General features: G+C 47.4%; 1 protein-coding gene and 1 long non-coding RNA gene across 4 annotated transcripts in view; one reads left to right on the forward strand and one right to left on the reverse strand.

Annotated features, from left to right (window-relative positions):
- Positions 1–20,396, reverse strand: part of MATN2 (matrilin 2) — a 476,504-nt gene that overhangs the window by 179,582 nt on the left and 276,526 nt on the right. The window lies entirely within an intron of this gene.
- LOC146830999 (uncharacterized) overlaps positions 12,478–20,396 on the forward strand; it is a 364,002-nt gene continuing 356,083 nt past the window's right edge. Inside the window, exon 1 of one of the 2 annotated variants that reach the window (XR_014961506.1) lies at positions 12,478–12,562. This is a non-coding gene — a long non-coding RNA (uncharacterized LOC146830999). The remainder of the gene's footprint in view (positions 12,563–20,396) is intronic. The other variant, XR_014961507.1, reaches the window with a different exon arrangement.

Below are 20,396 nucleotides of genomic sequence, written 5' to 3' on the forward strand. Positions count from 1 at the left end.
AGCCGGCCCTGCTGATCCGCACCACCCCTTGGGGGACGACCTGAGACGAAGCACGCTCCCTCGGCTGCCTGAGGGGTTCGTGCCCGGCCTGAAGAGCCCTGGTGTATCGACTCCCCGCTGATCTGCAGGAGTGTCCTTTGAGAGGCATCATCTATCCGCGCCATGAGCGGGAAGGGAACCAAGGGGCACCATCAAGGCAAGCTCGATAAATTCGCCTATGCCAAAGACCCCGCGTTGTCCGACCGCGGCGGCCGCGAGGAGAAGATGGCGGCGACCACCGACGCACCGAAGGTGACACTGGAGGACATTATGGCGGCTTTAACACAGGTACAATCGACGGTGGGGACGATTTCTACGGACGTGTCCCTGCTCCGCGAGGACTTCCAGAAAATGTCCGCCAGGGTTGCGGAGGTGGAGCAGGTAACGGAGACTCTGGTGAAGGACTCGAGAGGCCTTCTGCAGAGGGTGTCGCAGTTGGAGTCAGAGAACAAACGTATGGCGGCCCGGTTGGATGACCAGGAAGGGCGCTCTCGCCGCAATAATGTGCGCATTATTGGGATTCCCGAAAGTGAGGGGCACCCAGCCATGGACCTATATGTCGAAGAACTGATCAAATCCAAGTTACAACCCCGGGGCCTCTCAGCGTTTTTCTCGGTGGAGCGAGCACATAGGGTACCGGGAGGGCGTCCGAAGGTGGGAGCGCCTCCGAGGCCCGTCCTGGCCCGCCTGTTTAATTTCCGAGACAGGGACGCCATTCTGCAGGCGGCACGGGTGGCACCACCTATCAAACTACAGAACTCCACGGTGTCCTTCTTCCCTGACTATACGGCTGCGGTGGCGGCGCAGCGGCGGAGTTTCGTGGAAGTCAAGAAGAAACTGAGGGCCAGAGAACTTCCATATGCAATGCTCTTCCCGGCACGTCTTCGTGTGGCGGCGGAGGGCAAGACTCTCTTCTTTGACACACCAGAGGAGGCTCATGACTGGTTGGAGGGGTGGCGCCAGGCTGGTGGTGCACAGCGCTCTAACCGGGGGACACGGCGTCCCGGGAGTGCGGACGATCCTAATGGACAAGATCGGCGCCTTGAAGAGGTCGAGGAGGAGCCCACCGGTTGACGTGCTGGCTTATATCATTCCCGAAATGTGGTTCGGGGCTGTCCTCCGGGGACCGCTGCTGCTGTATGGTCCACACATTAGCTGTTTTGGGACATGAACGATGGGACCTGGGGATAGGGGACGTCCTGGTCTCCCTCGGACTCCACGCTCCTTAAAGCGCAAGTACTGTTTGGGGTTCATGGGATCGAGCACTCTGCTGAGTTGGGGTGGCGGGCAGTTCTGAGTCCGTGTGGCAGGGAGGCAGGGAGGGGGGCGGGGGGATGGGGTACGTTCTTTAGTTTTGTTCTTTTGTTCTGGTTATATAGGACACGGCCTTCAGACTTACACCACGCACATGTTCAACACACGACCCGGGTCGCCTTCTGCACTATCCGACTCCTGCTCTGTCGCTTCACCCACCCACCGTGAAGTCGGACTTGTTTAGTGAGGTAGCCCCTGACACTGACAGGACCCCGGTGCAGCCCCTCTCATTACTTACCTGGAATGTTCGGGGTTTAGGAGATAAAATCAAGCGAGGCCTGGTCCTGCATAGTATCAAACGATGTGCCCCGGCACTGGTCTTACTTCAGGAAACCCATCTCACAGGCACTGCTACTAAAGCGCTGGACCGATGGGGATATAAGATGGTGGTGCACTCCGAGTTCACCTCTGGGTCCCGGGGGGTTGGCATCTTGGTGCGCAAACAGTCCCGCTTAATCGTGCTTGGTGCACATACGGACGGAGCCGGGCGTTTCGCCGCTGCCCACATACAATGGGAAGGACATCTCTACAACGTAGTGTCGGTCTATATCCCTCCCGGGTTACATGCCGCGGCGCTCCCGGCGCTGAGTGAATTTCTCCTCACCCTACCAGAGGGGGAGGTATTACTTGGGGCTGACTTTAATGCAGTGATGAATGATCACGTTGACCGATCTCCGCCTCGAGCGCGTGGCAGTGGCGCGACGCGACTTGCGGGCTTCACGGCGGCGCTAGGGTTCACAGATCTTTGGCGATGGTACCACCCAGAGACGCGCTCGGATACGTTCCACTCCGGGGTGCACGACAGTCTCACCCGTATTGATCACTTTCTGGGCTCCCCCGGTTGCCTTCACAACATTGCCAGTATTGACATTAGACCCAGGGGCATCTCTGATCATTCCCCGATCCTCTTGCATTACAATAGTCCTCACCTAATGCGCCGCCGCGTATACCCGATACGCCAAGCTACCTGCGACTCCCGAAGATTGGTAAAACCATCGCACGGGCGTCTAAACTCTACTTTCACGAAAACGCCGCTTCGGTCGACTCCCCTACGATTCTTTGGGAGGCGTACAAGACGGTGCTGCGGGGCCAGGCAATGGCTGCCATCACAGGATATAAGCGCATGCAGACAGCAGAGCTGCAGTCGCTGGAGCTTGCGCTCCGGACTGCGGAGGCTCGCCAGGCCGAAACCCCCTCCCGCGAAACCTCACATGACCTGCGCTTGGCTCAGGTGAAGCACAGGGAGCACCTGACAGACCGTGTTAGACAACGACTTGAGGCCTCCCGGCACACAGTCTACGATGTAGGCGATAAAACCGGCAGACTACTAGCGTGGTTGGACAGGCGCGACAGCGGAGCCCGATGGATCGCGCAGCTTGTCACTGCCGAGGGGTCGAAAACGTCAGACCCGCGAGACATAGTGCACACCCTAGCGGGGCATTTTCGTGACATATATTCCTCCAATTCCTCCATGTCGGTGGAGGTAGCGCTGACGTATATCAAGGACCTACGGATGCCCACGCTCTCCCCTGAGGCTAGAGAGTCCCTGGAGGCCGAACTCACGGTCGAGGAGCTACAGATGGCCATTGCCGTGTTGCAACCCGGTAAAGCACTGGGTCCCAACGGCGTCCCGGTTGAGCTATATCAACGACTGCCTGAGATGTTGGCCCCACACTTGCTGAATATGTACAAACACAGCCTGGAGGCGGGGGAGCTCCCCGCAGATCAACGAACGGCCACCATCGTGGTAATACCGAAGCCGGGTAAGCCGGCGGATCAATGTGCCTCCTATCGCCCCATTTTGCTGCTCAATGCAGAGGCCAAGATCCTGGCGAAACTGTTGGCCCTCCGACTCACGCCTCATTTGACTGACATAGTGCACCCGGACCAGGCGGGCTTTATGCCTGGGAGAAGTACCTCACACAATCTAAGACGCTTATACGGTGTGCTGGCCCGAGTGGACCGACTGCAGGAACCAGCTGTCATTCTATCCCTTGATGCCCGCATGGCATTCGATATGGTGGAGTGGCCCTTTCTCTTCGCGGTCTTGTCACATCTGCGGTTTGGGCCGAAATTTTGTGCCTGGATCCGACTCCTCTACACTAAGCCGCTGGCCCATGTCGCGGCCAATGGGCATATGTCGGAGGATTTCCCCCTGGGGCGGGGTACGCGTCAGGACAGCCCGCTCTCGCCGCTGCTTTTCGCCCTCGTGCTCGAGCCTCTCGCGAATTGGATACGGTGGGAGCCTATGATGCGGGGCCTCCGCTGGTCGCCGAGCTGGGAAGACCGCGTCTCCCTCTACGCGGATGACATACTGCTCTACTTAGCTTCCCCTAGGCGCTCTATCCTAACGTTGCTTAACATCTGCGAGGTGTTCGGCCGGGCATCCGGCTATACGATAAACTGGTCGAAGTCGGTCCTCCTGGTGCTGCGGGGCCCCCCCCCTCGCCTGTCGGAGGGCTGCCAGATACAGGTGGCGGAGGGGTCGTTTAAATACCTAGGGGTGCACATTACACGGGAGCAACAGGAATTTTACAGGCTCAACTTAAGCCCTCAATTGGACCGCCTCAGGCAGGATGTGCAGCACTGGGGAACGTTGCCCTTGACCCTGGTGGGGAGAGCGGCGCTCTTTAAAATGATGGCCTTGCAGCGGTTTCTTTATGTGCTGGAAAATACTCCATACCCGGTGCCCCCGACCTACTTCCGCGCGGTAGCGGCGCAGGTCTCCAACCTCCTCTGGGGCAACAAACCAGCGTGCATTGCACAAGCAAAACTAGTCTGTGGGTGGTACGACGGGGGCATTGCGCTCCCAGATATCTAGCTCTATTATTGGGCGGCGCAGCTTAAGGTGATCAACCAGTGGCTCCATGCGCCCCAGTCGGATCCCGCGTTTAAGGCAGATAGGGATATACTGGGTGAGAGGGGTCTGCTAACTCCACTATATGATGCCCGGTTGGCCCCGAAGCTGATCGGCCCTCTGCGACAGACTGTGTCTATCTGGCATGCGGCGCAGGCCAGGCTGGGTTGGCGGGGATTCCTGACGCAGCTTACGCCTCTCTGGTATACAAAACGACTGGGGCGTCTGAGGGACAGCAAGGGCTTCGACGCTTGGGACGCCATCGGGATCTCTGTGATAGGCGACGTGGTACATAAAGGGGAGGTGGTCCAATTCGCTCGCTTACAACAACAATATGAGCTAGCTCCCTCAGAATGGTTCCGCTATCTACAGATGAAACATGCCCTGACGACACAGTTAACCCCAGGTGTGCAGGTTTCCGGAGGCATCCCCACTGGAGGACAGGTTGTTGACCGAATACATGCCTAAGAGGGCCACGTCCTTCACGTACCGTAAATTGATCAACAATTTGCCGGACTCTATGGGGCTATTGCGGGAGAGGTGGGCCGGCGAGGTCGGCGATTTTGATGACCCAGACTGGCGGGAGGCGCTGGCCTCGCCACGTGAGGTGGGTATACCCTCGAGGCTGCGGCTGGTGCAGCTTCGTATTTTGCATCGCTCATATTTCACCAGGTGCTTGCTACATAAACCGGGTAGAGCGCCGCATCCCTTCTGCCTGCGGGGTTGCGGGGAGGAGGGAACCTTCTATCACCTGATCTGGGACTGTCCTGTTCTCCAGCTATTCTGGAAGCGAGTGCTGCGCACGATGTCACAGGTGTGCGGGGTGTCGCTGCTGCCAGAGCCCAGGCGTTGTCTCTTGAATGTGTGGGAGCCCACGGATCTCAATCGTCAGGCGCAGGGCTGGGTGACGCTTGGGAACATGACGGCCAAACGGAACATAGCCCAAAAATGGGGAGCGGTGGAGACGCCGTTGCTATCAACATGGAAGAGCGAGATGGATAGGGCTATGTTTGCTGAGCGCTCCATTTTTGTCAGGCGGGGTTGTCCTCGAAAATGGGTCAGAGTGTGGGGAGCATGGAACAAGTATAGGGGTAACATATGTGATCCACCGCCTCTTTCTGATGGGGAATCCTCTGACTCGGATGGCTAGGGAGGCTAGAGGGGTGGAGGGGAGGGTAGGCGACGCTGGTGATTGCCAGGTATCCGATCTGGGCCTATCTGAAATAATTACGACTGTGCATGGTGATTTTTCTAATGTACTATATATACGGTCTGATTCTATATCTGTTAGTTGTATTTGTTGTGAAAACAATCAAATTTCTTTAAAAAAAAAAAAAGAAAGTTGTGCAGGGCTGCGTCCGATGGACGAGGACGACTGGAGGGATGCAGTGAAGGCCCCTAGGAAGGCCATAATAGCATCCCAATTTAGACTGATATCGCTTACGTTGCTCCACCGCGTGCGCCTCACCAGAGCACGGCTACATCACATGGGCCTGATAGCCATGGGGAAATGCCTGAGGTGTGATGACCCACAAGGAGATATACCTCATATATTCTGGTACTCTCTGCACTCTCTCACTTCTGGAACAGGGTTCTAGGGCAGTTGGAGCGTGTGTTAGGCTGGAATATCTCTGTGACTCCAAGCTTATCCTTTTGCATGTCAAAATTGACTGGGGGTAACCGATATCAAAGGACACTTCTCTGGCTAGGTTTGATTGTTGCCAAAAGGGATATTGCTAGAGCCAGGCAGGACACGGCGAACCAGCCCCCCCCTTAGAGACATAGGCTAATGGTATGGATTATTGCATGTGTACTCATAAATATTATCTCAGGGGCTGCAAAGTACAGTCTGGGGTGTGCTTGAGGGCTGCATCAATGCCTGGCCATCCCCATGTTCAAACTGAGGCAATTTTAGGTGAGAGACACCTAATATAATGCAATTGTTAGATCCGGAGTCTCCCATCTGAATAGAAAAAAACACCCAGAAGCAGAAAACCGAGTTGCTTGGCTAGTAAAAATAACAGAAAAATACTAAACTCGGGCAGCTTTTATCTCTATGCCGTACTTTCCCAGAGGAATGTCTGCAGGCCGCAAAGTGTGGTCTGACAGGATGCCAGCGGCCCATAATTTGAGTACCACTGGATTAATATATGGGTCTGGAGGGCCTGATTTACTTGGCATGGGGATGCCCTCAAGAACACAATAATATCTGGAAGGAATGGGTTGGGCCCAGGAGCATGCAGTTGGAACCTTGCACAGGACGGCCATGGTTCACTTTTGGAGATACACGCCTACGCAGCCTTGACACACTTGGTTCACACGCAGGATGAGAGGCTCAGGTCTTGTTATATAGCTCAGTGTTATTATGCCATGTTTTTTTTCACTATTGCTTCACTGTCTGTTGTCATACTATATATGGTGATGTGTCCTGTACTTGTGCCGCGGGCATGAGACACTACTCACTTTGTAAAAATCAATAAAAATGTTTTTTATAAAAAAAAAAAGGAAAGTTCTGCGTATTATGGATGTTCTAGCAATGAAAGAAGTCTCACGATTTCAAAGATAAAAACACAAAAGCGAGAACTTGTACAAAGTTTCTTCAAAGTGAATGATAGCATTCTTGATTTGAGTGATTGTAAAAATGAAAAAACATGGCTCGGGTCGACTCTATGAGGAACGTGTTTGGCACAGATTTGGCCGTGGATCCCACTAGGCAGGTTTTGGGTTTATCCTTTAAGGTGAGGTCTTTTGTCCCAGTGCACAAGTCGGTGCATGCAAAGCTCATTCCACATTCAGATTCTCCCAGATGAGGGTGCTTCTTTTATTGCCAAGGCTTTATTTTTGAGGTAAAGGCAGGTTGCTTCCAAGGATTGTTAGGTGGCATCGAGGAGCCAGAGAAGTGGTATCGGAAGCGGCTGGGTGGCAGTGTTAAGGTCTCAGGCTTTCTTTCTAGCTAGCAGTGTTGCTCCTGCTGGACTCTGGAAACCTGCAGATGGAAGCTTTGGTATTTAAGCAGACTAGGTAAATGGAGGTTGTGTGGTCAAGCTAGGATTTATGGTCTGTCCCGATGATATCAATTTGCTCTTTTCTGCATCTGAGGAAATGGCGGAAGAGGATGGAGATGGATGAAAGTGATCTAATCCGACATCAAGCGTCACTGCTCAGCCAACTGGGAGCACCAGGCTTTTCAAGTGTGGGCTAACGGGCTGTCCTAGAATGGGGGGCAGTCTGATAACCAAGGAAATGGTGGTTCTGACCCAAGAACTGGGAGCAATTTATTTACACAACAATTTAGATTGGTGAAGACAGGGGAAGATCACCTGCTTTGATTGAATGCTGGGAGTGTGGGCGCCATATGAATGACCAGATGTTATTCTGAGTGCTGTTTGAATCAATTTTTCAGTAAGTGATCCCAGGGATATGTGTAGCACACTGTGAGGATGGCTAGCACATGACGCCTAAAGACAGTTGCACCACAGTGGTATCTACACATATTCATCACAAAGTCCAAATAAAATCTAAAACCAGCCACCGTGTATTGTATTGTAAGTGCTGGTGTAGTTTAGGTGACAGCGCATTAACTGATATACTTGTGCCCCGCATTGTCTCAGAGGGCAAAAACGAAGTGGGTGCTGACGATAGTTTTCCCAGTTACTATTACACACAGTGATAAAATAATGTCAGGCGCAGGGTCCATTTTATCTCTATAATGCATGAAATCAGCCAGACAAGATTTCACAAAGTTGAGGAAAATGTAGACGTTTAGTAGAAAAAAAACCTCTTCACGGCCATTGCATTATTTTTACTTGAACATTAAACACACTGGTGAAACTATAGAGTGCTGGTGTGACAAAGTACCTGTGACACCGGACCTGGGTAACAAAGAGGTAGGTTGAACGTAAAGGTTCTATGGAATGATGGTAATATAACCATCACTTGACTCTCTTGGAGCTGACTAAGTCCAATCTGCCGCAATTGAACAAACACTTACAAAGCCAACAGTTCGGGTTTTTATTTTTAAAACAGAAAGTGCTCCCTATTCATTGGCAAGTTTGTCTGTGTGTGTCTTTGTGTGTGGTTGTGTGAATGCTAGAGAGTAAATTTGTCAACTGTTGCAAGTGTGAGTGCATGGGTAGATGAATACATGGGTGAGTGGCTTAGTGTTCAGAAAAATAGATGGGTAACGAGACTGCATGCACATAATAATGCATAAGTAAATTCATTGATAGTGCATGGATGAACACAAGCAGGGGCAGTTGCCTGTCTTCAGCCTCACCACCTCCCTGCTCCCTGCTCACCAACCTCAAAGATCCATGAAAGACTGGTGTGTGGGAGACCTATGTGAATCACAGCAGCTTGTCACTGCACGGGAGAGTTTCTGAGCTAAGGAAGTAACTACGGAGTGCATGGATCATGACACTAGCGCATGGTCAAGCGCCACAGAGCGCTGGAGAGCACCACAGACCGCGTCTGTCACATTTCATGAGTGTGGGATATATGCCTTCAATTTCACTGCCTCAAGTCACCCCACACACCAGCCGTACAGCTTCTTGAAGCACTAGTGTGCGACAGGGGTTATAGCTGCCAGAGACGGACTCCTTTGTCGTGCGCTGCTCATGCCTCTGTGAGGATTCATACATCTTATCTACCAATCAACTAGCCACATTCCTGTAGAGAGGAAAATCTCCGTAAGCCATGAATGACAGTGACCAAACCCAATGGCTAATCATTAATGTAAATAACACAATAAGTAAGCAACCAAATGTTGAGGGGGCTGACTAGCTACCCCACTGTCTGTATATCTGTATTGATGGGCTAAGCTCTGGGACAGAAGCTGCTGCCTCTAACCAGAATTAAAAACAGAAGGGAAGAGTAATTTGTGCTGCGGTAGTTTGATCCAGTCAGAGGTAAACATCCTAGAGGAGGTGCAGGGCCTTGCCAACAACCTCATCAGGAGCCAAAAGCTGTCACCACTGTCAGCAAGTGGATAATAATGTGTAACAGCGCTCACCCCATGTCACGTGTAATCTTTGAGGACAGCTATGAGAGATCAGCCAAGTCCAGGAACTTGCCTCAGTGTCACTCAAACCCAATAGTTACTCTTGTATTTCCACTCTATCGTCTTCACAAGTTGGAGCGGGGAGCAGGCCTTGTCACACTTGTAATTGTCTGCACTCAGATGATGGAGGCAGGTTCTTCAGACAGCAGAGGACATGCCTCAGAACTGCTGTTGTAATGCTTAGAATTAAATGCATTTGACACAGGGATTCAGAGAAGCAACTATCCTTTGGCAAAGCAGATCAAGGAATTTGGATGCAAACGTGTTTCCTGACCTGCGCATCGTTGGCTGAACCATAATGAGATCAGCATCTTTTCCAAAAACACATCATTTCTTCCAGCAGGCCAGTCAACAGCTAGTGATTTTTTGTTGGGTTTGATGTAAACCCAGTTTTCTCATTAAAGGTGCATTCTCTGAAAATGTCATCGCAGGTTTCAGAGCGCGCTTCTGTTATTTACAGACCACTGTACAGCCGTAACAGTATGAATAACACTTGAGATGGCACTGCACGCACTGCATTCCAGTATGCAGTTAAACTTTTGTCTGAGGCAGCCTTTGAAGTAACCCCGGCGTAGTGGGCGTAGCGGGGCTACGCGGAGGGTCACAGACTTGAGAGCAAACTCCGTGGAACTCCTTGGAGCTCCGCTACGCCAGCCCGCCTCCCATCCGCCCGATTAACTATTGCTTACAAGTTAAATAAAATGACTTTAAAGTAAATAAAAACACCTTACCTTAGCTGCGGCATCCCCGGGCTGCCCTCCTCCTCTTCATCGCGTTCTCTGGAAAAACTGCGCATGCGCATTTTGTCATGAGAAATGCGCTTGCGTGGGCGCATGTGCAGTTTTTCCAGAGAATGCGATGAAGAGTAGGAGGGCAGCCCGGGGATGCCGCAGCTAAGGTAAGGTGTTTTTATTTACTTTAAAGTCGTTTGATTTAACTTGTAAGCAATTGTTAATAGGGCGGGTGGGAGGCGGGGGCTGAACACCTCTGCTCCGCCGCAGAGTGTGCAGAGATTTGCCTACTCCACGTTCTCCGCGGAACGCGGAGTAGGCAAATCTCCACACTCTCCACGGGAGGAGCGGAGGTCTCTGCCCGGGGTTACTTTGGAGACTTACAACCCACAAGTGGTGAAAACTACAGCTGAATTATGAAAGATAAACCAACACTCATCATCATCAACCTTTATTATTCGATTTTAAAAGATAAAATCATAAAAGTCAGACACAAAAAAGACATTTCATAAAAAATATAAATCAGATAAAATACAATTAGATTGACTTCAATACGCCAAAAAGACAGCAAGATAAAATATAGCACACAGTGGGAGTGAATAAGAACCGAAGAAACAGTAAGGCAGGTAACACTTGGTTAAAATGCATGTTCTTCAAGAGTGGAAGTATATATTTAAAACGCAAATGGTTGTATTTCGAGCAGACTATGACTATGTGCAAGGTATCATTAATGGAAACATTATAACAATCACACACAGGGAGCTTAGAGTCATTAAAACAACCACGATTAAAAGGCACAAGCCGCTTGAATAAATTAAGTCTGAAGAAAGTCAGCAGTCGTCGCTGGTGACGGGGCATGTCCAAGGTAAGGTACGGCTCCAAGCCGCTTACAGTTTTCACTAAAAGTGCATGACATGCTAAAAGCTTGTTCTGAGCTGAAGCCTCCCGATCTGCTGTCATCTTATCTCTGAACGCTTTTTTGACCCATCTTTTATCAGTTTGAACAATTCCACTTGAATCATGATAAAGTTCTGGCTCCCTAAACTTTTCATTGTGGAGAAGACATAAGTCAGCCAAGGGATCAGAGAAAAGTTATCAAGGTTCATGCAATCTTGCATGATCAGCCTGTTGAGGCCTAGCTCCTCCTTGCACCAGACTGAAAGCCGAAGCAACAGATGGCAGAGCCGAATAAAATCAATCACATGGCCCATGCCCAACTCCTCATGAATAACCTCAGAAGGTATACTTTTTGGGACCCCTAAGAGGCCCCTGAGGAATTTGTTTTCCACCAATTGGATCGGGGTAACCTCCCCATATCCCCAAGTGCCACACCCATAGCTAGCTATTGGGATACCCTTGGCCTTGAATATATCCAGGACTGTTTTTATGTGAGCGCGTCCCAGTCGCCGGGAGAAGTCTCCAATACTAAATATTGCCCTGTTAATAGCTGCCACGTTGTGATTTATTAAGGGATGCCAGCTGAGACCAGAGTGTAATTGAACTCCCAAATAGCAAAACGTGTCCACCTGGCTAATATGATGACCATCCACTATGAATTTCAATGTCTTTGTCTTAGGCGGACCAAACTTCATCACATGTGATTTCGAAAAATTAATGGAGAGATCAAGGCTGTTCATAAAATCAGTAAATAAGTCTAAACGTTTCTGTAACCCCCTAGCAGTCCGAGCAATTAAAACTGTATCGTCTGTGTAAAGCAGAGCGGGGATCATGCGTCCACCAGCCATAGGGGCGTCAAGGTGAGGGTCTGTGAGAACTGATTTGAATTGATTAATATAGAGAATAAATAAAAATGGCTCAAGTATGCAAACCTGGTGAACCCCTCACTTCAGTTTAAAGGGCGGTGTGCATTCAATATTGGGGCCGTATCTGATAGAGGCCAAGAGGTCCCTGTGAAAATCATGCTAAAAGTATACTAGGGCGGGCTCTATGTCCATCTGATTTTTTAATAGGCACTTCCTACATGGGTTGTGCCCATGTGGCATAGTTTACGTGGGAAAAACCGAGAGGAAAATAAAAACGAGAATCAATGAACATAAATCAAAAATTCGCACAAAGAATCTTAAGTCAACAGTGGCCAACCATTTTTTACTTAACAACCACCACATAAGTCAACTAAAGTTCTTAATCCTAGAAGTGGTACCACAACAAGAAGGCCGAGACCACAGAAAGCACCTACTTCAGTGTGAGAATTATTGTATAAAAAGACTGGAAAGCACACATCCGTTCGGGATGAATGAACGCATCGAATTAACATGTTATTTATAACACATTTGATTTCACAGTTATGCATTTTTTAATGTAGCATTTTTTAATGTAACGTTTCAGCATGTTTATAGTTTTTATGTTGAATATAGTTTATTCAAACACACTACAAAATGGCCACCTCCACTTTGCACCCACTGTCCTTCTTTGATTTTTGCATACAACCACAGTCCTATTTCTATCACCATACCCAGCACATAGATTCTAACCTCATTGGAAACGCTGCACAACTAACACAGATCGGCGAAGCGGCACGTGAAATGACCGTAACCTAGTGAGGTACGAGTATCATGTCATTGAAAATATTCTATATGCCAATATCGTTCTTTCACCTTCACTTTCACCGTTATTTAAAATGTGAGCACGACTATTTAGTTTGACTAAATTTGTAACAACTGTTTTGACCACTTCTCCCGTTACGTATAACGTGAGCACAACCACTCCTTTCGATTTTCTTGTTTTATTTTGAAACTGTTCACCAACACTCGTAGTAATCATTGTAGATTCCTCACGCAACTATTGACTGACCCGCATGGTTATCCATATTTACACTGGCATGTGAATTAACGATACTAAACATCTCAATTGTTTAAAACTTTATTTAAAGTTTCACCATTCAATACTAATACATGGCACAACTGCTCGCACTACCAAGCCTACGCACGCACCTATAAAGTCCACATTAACCTCAACTCAGTAAGCACGTTTAATATGTTCAATTAGAATGCAAGATCATTCCTCATGATATTATTTAACATTTGTCCTAGGACTAATCCCTGATGAAGGGTTTTTGAGTAACCCGAAATGCATTGGATGAAAAAATAGTCCACACACTATGAGTTACTAAACAAATGGAATATCAAGATACAATGTATGAAGAATAAAATACATAAACAGATATTCATTCAATCAAAGTTGTTTATTCTTTCAATATCAATCAAGAACTGAGAAATCATAGGACGACAGTAGTGCCCAAGGGGGACACAACCCATGTAGGAAGTGCCTATTAAAATTTGTTTCACTGACGTCCGAATGAAGACGCCACCCCTGGTGCACACATAAATATTTATAACCTCAAAGGACCATCTATAAACCAGAGTTGTAGCGCGTATCTCTACCTCAGTATTATATCTATGACCATCTGAGCCATCAAGGACCACAGCTTGGAACGGTTAACTCTATCAAAGGCTGAGCTGAGGTCCATGAAGGCCAGATGGATCGCCCCCTCTTAGCACTGCTATACTTGCAAATCGGCAGATAGAGATTCAAATTTTGCTCCACAGTGCCCCATCCCGGCCTAATCCCATATTGCAGATTAGACAGGATATTATGTTCCTCTGCTCAGTTAGAGAGTCGCTCCAGCAGGATCCGGCCTATGATTTTCACCTCTGGATAAATAAGAGATATTGGTCTATAGCAGTCCGGATCTGACCTGTTTCCCTTTTTAAAAATTGGGACTATAACTGATTGACGCCAGGTTGGTGGGAGAGAACCTTAAGCGATTGCATTTAAGTGCTGGGTTATTAAGGGAGCCCAGAGATCGACAGAAAATTTCAAGAGATCCTCATTTAGGTGTGCAGTCAGGACTTTTCAAGGGGGCAGCCGGGGTAATTTGCTATTGGCACCACACTTTTTTGCTGCTACATTGCAAACTGTATTTATATATCACAAAAGTAAGCCTAGGCATTTTGAGACATATTCATGATCAGTACATTATAGCCCCCGCTAGGTGACGCTGTATGCCTGATCTTATACCAAATGTATCCCCAGGAATTGTTTCTAGTGCAGCCAGAAAACCAGAGGGGCCACACTTGAAACCTGTAACGCAGGCCCCGTAAATGCTTCTGACAGGCCAGAGTGCAGTGTTTCCCTTAGAATGGGAGTAAGACCTGGGAAAATAAGTATTTATTACCTTTCTGCCCAGGTGCTTTCTAAAATAGGCCCTTTGATCATTTCAAATCTGGCAGAATCACTGCAACCCACTAACTGAGCGTTAGATAGAAATGACACCACTGGGACCAGGCAGACCATGTGATTCGGCCACCGGGCCAGAAGTATTCCTGACCGGATTCCTGACCCTCATGCTGTGTGCAAAAGGAGTCAGCTGGAAGTCCCCACATCCCTGTCGGTCTCAGGCCAGCTGATGGTCCCCTTGAATATATGCTCAGATGGAGACCAAACTCCTGGGGCCCATTTCACATAGCTATTTGCACTTGTACATTTTGTTGCAAAAGTAAACAGGGTTTGGAAATGCCAGGTGTGAGAAATTGAGTTATTGGTTGAGGGAGGTGAAATATTTCTCAAGCAACAACCACGATTTTTGTGAGGTTGAACCACAAAATGTCACTAAATTAACCTGTGCTTAACCTTTGATAGCTTGGCACAGAAGGAGGCAGGCTTAACTTAGAGGCAACGTGTAAAGTATTTATGGAGCACACAAACAGTATTAAAGTGAAAACACAACACAAGAAAAATCCCACACCAACCTAGAAAGATAGAGTACATTTTAATAAATTAAATGATTTTAGAATGACAAAAACCCAGTCAGTAGAACTGGAGATATTGAATATTAAAGGTTTGAGTGAAAATATCGCCAAGAAGCAGAAAGCGCTAACTGTAGATAGCTGGTCGTGCTGGACTGGGACAAAGTCACAAGTTCAGGCTGGGCACGATGGAACGCAGGCCAGGCACAGGACAAAGTTTGATGCCCTGAGTATTGTACCATATGCCCTTGGTGCATGGTGCTGCATTGCGAGGCTTCGCATTGTCTGGCATCGATTCCGATGAGGCTGTGCAGCGAGGCTTTGCGGGGTTTTGTGTAACTAGGCATCAGCTTTGATTAAGCTTTCACCTAAGCGGCAAGGCTTTGCAGGGCCCCGTGTCACTCGGTATAGGTTCCCATGAAGCTTTCAGCTGTGTGGCGAGACTTTACGAGGTTTTGAGTCGCTTGGCGTCAGTTCTACTGAAGCTGTCAGTTGGGCGGCGATCCTTTGCGGGGCTTTGCATCGCTTCCTGCTGGATATGGTTGAGGCAAGGAGAAGTTCTCTCTGATGCCAGCCAAGGGTCCAGGACCTTGTGAGGCACCTCTAGGGGATCAGGCGCTCACTCCAGAAGAGGCCAGCAACAGAGCTGCCACGTTTTCACTGCGCATATGTGTGTGACATTTCACTGTGCGGGTGTGCCTACAAGTGACATCTGCACCCTCATGTGTGACACTTTTTTTTTTTTTTTTTTTTAAACAATTTGTATTAGTTTTTCCCAACGTAGAACAGCATGAAGTCCACATTACATTCAGTATCCCTATGAAGGATAACCAGGCCAGTGGGAACAATATCAAAGACAGTAAGCTCGCAACAAAACCAGTCTAAACCCCCCACCCCACTCCCTCTCTACCCCCACCCCCCCTTGCCAGTGTGCCCGCCACGGGTTCTCCATCCAATGGGGTGTAAGGTGCCCCACGCAACTAGGGAGCTAAACTCGGAATCAGAGCTCATGTGTGACACTTTGCGTACAACTTTATCACATGTAGTTATAAAAGAAAATGTGCGGAGCACAAATAGCTTACAACCAAATTTGTGATATGTCAAGCAATAATGTGTACTTAGCAGTTCACCAGCTGAGCACTTTCCACTGATCCATTTCTAATGAATCACAGATTTATTTGTTTAAATAAAGACTTGGCCTTTTTTTCATCTTGCTCTTTTAGTGTTCAATCTAATTGGAGTTACATATCTCCTTATGTTATGTCCAAGTAGCTATTCAAATGCGCACATTTTCTTTGTCTTTTTAGAATTTTAGTCTTGGTTACAGTGTTATAATTTAGGACTACAAGTCCCAGAATGCAAAGAAAATCCAGAAGTGTATGTGTTAGTCAGGGACCGAAGTGGGAAATATGAGAGGCGTGCACCTTGTTCAGTTAAAGTTTGATCCAGCAGTCGTGAAATTATGTGCACTGCATAACGGTAAAGGAACAACCACCACTTAAGGCGGGTGTGTTCAAACGATACAGACAGTGCAATTGACATCATGTTTAGTGAAGCATTCCAATTTATTAAAGAATTGCTTTGAATTTCTACCTCAAGTAGAAAGGCTAAGAAGAGCTGTGTTTGCTATCAAGAGCAGAAGGCTTTATCACCACCACACTACTTCTAATTTTATAGTTTTGCAGTTTTATATTGTGCAGACTTGGCCAAGGACATTGGAGCACTTTACGTGAGCACTGGTTGGATTAAACAGGGCCAGATTCAGTTAGATTAATTAATTAACTTATTTACATGGAGATGAAGTGATTTGCCCAAAATCACAGGATGTTGAGCTGACGCTGGGACTCCACCCTGATTCCCCACTTCTGAAGTGGTTATCTCTAACTGTAATGTCACATCCTCATCCCATTTGAAACCCGGATTGCATCGTCAACTCCTTGACTTATCCTTGAGAAAAAGACAGCCTTTAACTTAATGATACGCGCCCTTAAGACCCTCTGCAGGTAGCACGTATCGAAAATGCACACAAATACATGCTGCCTTCTTTGACTTTAAAAGTATTTCTAAATGAAATGAATGGAATGAAATGAAAAATGGGTTTTTGTAAAGCGAGTGTTTGCCGTGGCGTCTTAGCGCTTGCTACCGTAGAGTGTAACCGAAAAATCAAACCCCCGATTAGGTGCACACAAATAACCAAGTTTTAAGTTCTTTCCTGAACTGTAACAGGTTGTTTTGAGTTCTAAGATGCAGAGGCATAGAGTTCCACAGATTTGGGGCCAAATATCGAAAACTTCTGCCACCCCATTTCAGCGTTTTTACTCTTGGGACCACAAGCAGATACGCTGAAGCTGAACGGAGGCATATCTGTGGAGTGTATCGCTTAATATATTGACTAATCTGCACGGGTCCCGTCCCGTGCAGAGTCTTGTGTAAAATACACATAGATTTAAACTGAATCCTAGCCGATATGGGCAACCAGTGCAGTTGTTCTCACGTAATTAGACCGATAGAACTAAATTTGGGTAGTTTTATTAATAGCCGGTCAGCAGCATTGTGCAAAGTCTGAAGTTTATAAATCACACTTTTCTTTGCTCCAAGGTAGAGAGAGTTACAGTAATCGATTTTTGACAGCATCAGTGCCGTAACAACCATTTTCCTCAGGGACATAGGGATGAAAGGAAGAATTTATCTAAGAATTTTCAATGTGTAAAAACAAGATGAGGTAATACTATTGACCTGGTCTGATAAGGAGAGACGGTCATCAATCAGGACTCCAAGATTTTTTACCTTCTTTACGGGCTGGGGGCATGGCCCTGCTGTCGCGGGCCACCAGTTGGAGTTCCAAAGTGAGATGTCCACTTCCGTCTTCCCGGTGTTCAATTTTAAACAATTGTTCTGCATCCAGCTAATAATCTGGCTCATGCAGAATTTAAAACATTCTGCCACAGTCTCTGGATTGGCGGTTAGTGAGACAACAATTTGCGTGTCGTCCATGTAACAAATGGCCTTAAAACCAAAGGAACTAATAAGTTTAGCCAGTGGGGTAACATATATATTAAATAGGGTAGGCAAAAGTGCTGATCCCTGAGGAACTCCACATGGCATAACAAAAAGGGGAGATTTGTGCTCATCTAACATCACAGCTTCTTGTCTGTTAGTCAAATAAGGACGAAGAATATCTGCAGCTTTATCAATAATCCCTGTTTCCGCCAACCGCTGAAGAAGTATGCGGTGGTCCACCGTATCAAACGCGGCGGATAAATCAAGCATTACCAGTATGGCCTTCCACCCTGGTCTAGTTGCGCACGTAGACTTTCAGTAGCTGCAATCAATGCAGATTCAGTGCTATGCTGTGGCCTAAAACCATGCTGTGCTGCATCCAGTTTGTCATTGGATTCTATAAAGGACCGCAGTTCCTCATTTAGTACTTTTTCAAGAGCTTTTGACGGAAATTGTAAACAAGTAATAGGACGGTAGTTAGCGACTTCAGAGGGATCAAGAGTCGGTTTTTTAAAAATAGGTTTTATTAGGGAATTTTTCCAGTCAACTGGAAATTGTCCTAGGTTAAGAATGTTATTCAGTAGGGGTGTCAGATTTTTGGCAATGGTATGGGGAACCATATGAAAGACCGTAACTGGACATGGATCCAAATGAGAGCCTGATTTAATTGCCAGGATAGTTTTTTCAACTCTATCCTGTGTGAGGGGACAAAACGCTTGTAAAGAAACTTGTGTATCAGGTTCATCCATCTTAAAAACATCTTGTCTAGTAGCATTAGTGGCAGTAGAGAATTCATCGTAAACTTTGACCACCTTGTCATGAAAACATATAGCAAGTTTGTCACAGAACTGTTTTGTTGTGTTAACTGATTTTACATTACCAAAGGTGGCTAATTTAGTGACTGTCTTAAATAATTCACGGGGAGTATTTTTAGAGGCCATAATTTTCTCAGTAAAATACATAGATTTTGCCTAATTTATGGTTTGTTTATATACTGCTAACGCCTCTCAGTAGTGTTTTTTCCCGGACTCTGAGTATTCCTTCCTCCAGAGTCGTTCTTTAGCTCTGCAGATTTTCTTTAGATTTTTTAACTTAGAGTTATGCCAAGGGGCTGAGGTCCATCTGTTGTTTGTTCGTGTACAGGTTTCCGGGGCTAGCCTTGAAACTGCCTGTTCAATCCAGCGGTAAAAATGTGCTGGTGCTCAATGAGTGTCAGGATCAGTATCCATTAAAGGGCTCCGTGACTGCAGTGCAGCTTCAAGATCAGGACTGCATATTTGTTTCCAGGTGCGTGGAACCCCTGTTCTGTTTATACCTAGGGTTCTATTTTGGAGTCCGTTGGTATGAACTTCAAAAAAGACGGCACTATGATCGGTCCAAGGCAGAGGTAGTGTTTTAACAAACTTTGTCTGTGGATGGTTGGTAAAAATACCGTCCAAGGTATGATTGGCCGTATGTGTCTGACTAGTGAAAATTTGCTTCGGACCTAAACTAAGAAACCGATCTAATAACTCCTTAGTATCGGCATTATCTGCGGATTCTAAATGAAAATTGAAATCACCCAGCACGCAGAAATTAGAGTGTACCATGCAGGATTCCATATCAGCCATAATGACTTCGATAAAAGTGTTCCTGGGCCCAGGTGGTCTATAAACTAGGAGTCCATTAAAAACATCAATATTGGTAATTTTGAAACTAAACAGGATGGCCTCCTCTTTAAACTGGGGAACATCTGAGAAAGTTGCTTTAATGTGTGAGCGATAAGCAATAGCCACCCCTCTCCCCCTTTGACAAATCCTGTCAATTCTAAATAGAGCATAGCCCAAAGGTATGGCCACATTTAGGTCAGGTTCAGAGGCACTGTGAGTCCATGTCTCCGTGAGAAATAGTATATCCGGCATATGTAATTCAAGAAAGTCAGCATGAAAGTCAACAAAAGGCATGAGAGTTCCTGTGCAGTGTGTGCCCCATTTGGCCTGTGCAGCCCTCCACTTCATCAGCGAGCAAAGACAGTAAACAGAAGGGCCTGGTGTCTAAATTAACTGAAACACCAAGTCAGGTGAGAACAGGTGTTAAGACACACCGCAGCAGTCACCAGCCGTGCACCCACCCAATTAGGGACTCACATGATTGTACTTTTGCAGTGGCCAGACTTGTAAGTCAAGGGATGATTCTGAGCAGGGCATACATGGAGAGGTGTGTCTCTCATGGGGTATTTCACCTTGGTAGTGTTCGCCGCGCTGCTGCCATATCCACATGTCCAGGAGAAGCCGGACTTCAACACAGAATTTTGTTTTTCAAAACCGCGTGGTGCTGCGGAATCACAAATAATTATGTATCACAGTGACACACTTCAAACTACTGTTACCATAGGAACAAGTCCAGGCCCGCAGGGCTGAGTAAATTGCCTGGGGCAGGTAGCAGCATACACCAAACCCGAACGTGACCATGAGTTGTTAATTATTGCTACAGCGCCTCATCCAACATTCATGAGGTCGGAAGAGCTATAACATGTGACTAATGAATTTTAGTGCCGTGGTGCGGACACCAGCACTAAAATGTTTAAGTCTAACCCCTCATGAGTGGCAGGTGGAAGGGCTGCGCCAGGGCTCAGGAACGTCCAGTTGCAG

This window comes from Triturus cristatus, chromosome 5_1 (genome assembly GCF_964204655.1).
Source record: "Triturus cristatus chromosome 5_1, aTriCri1.1, whole genome shotgun sequence".
NCBI classification, from domain to species: Eukaryota; Metazoa; Chordata; class Amphibia; order Caudata; family Salamandridae; genus Triturus; species Triturus cristatus.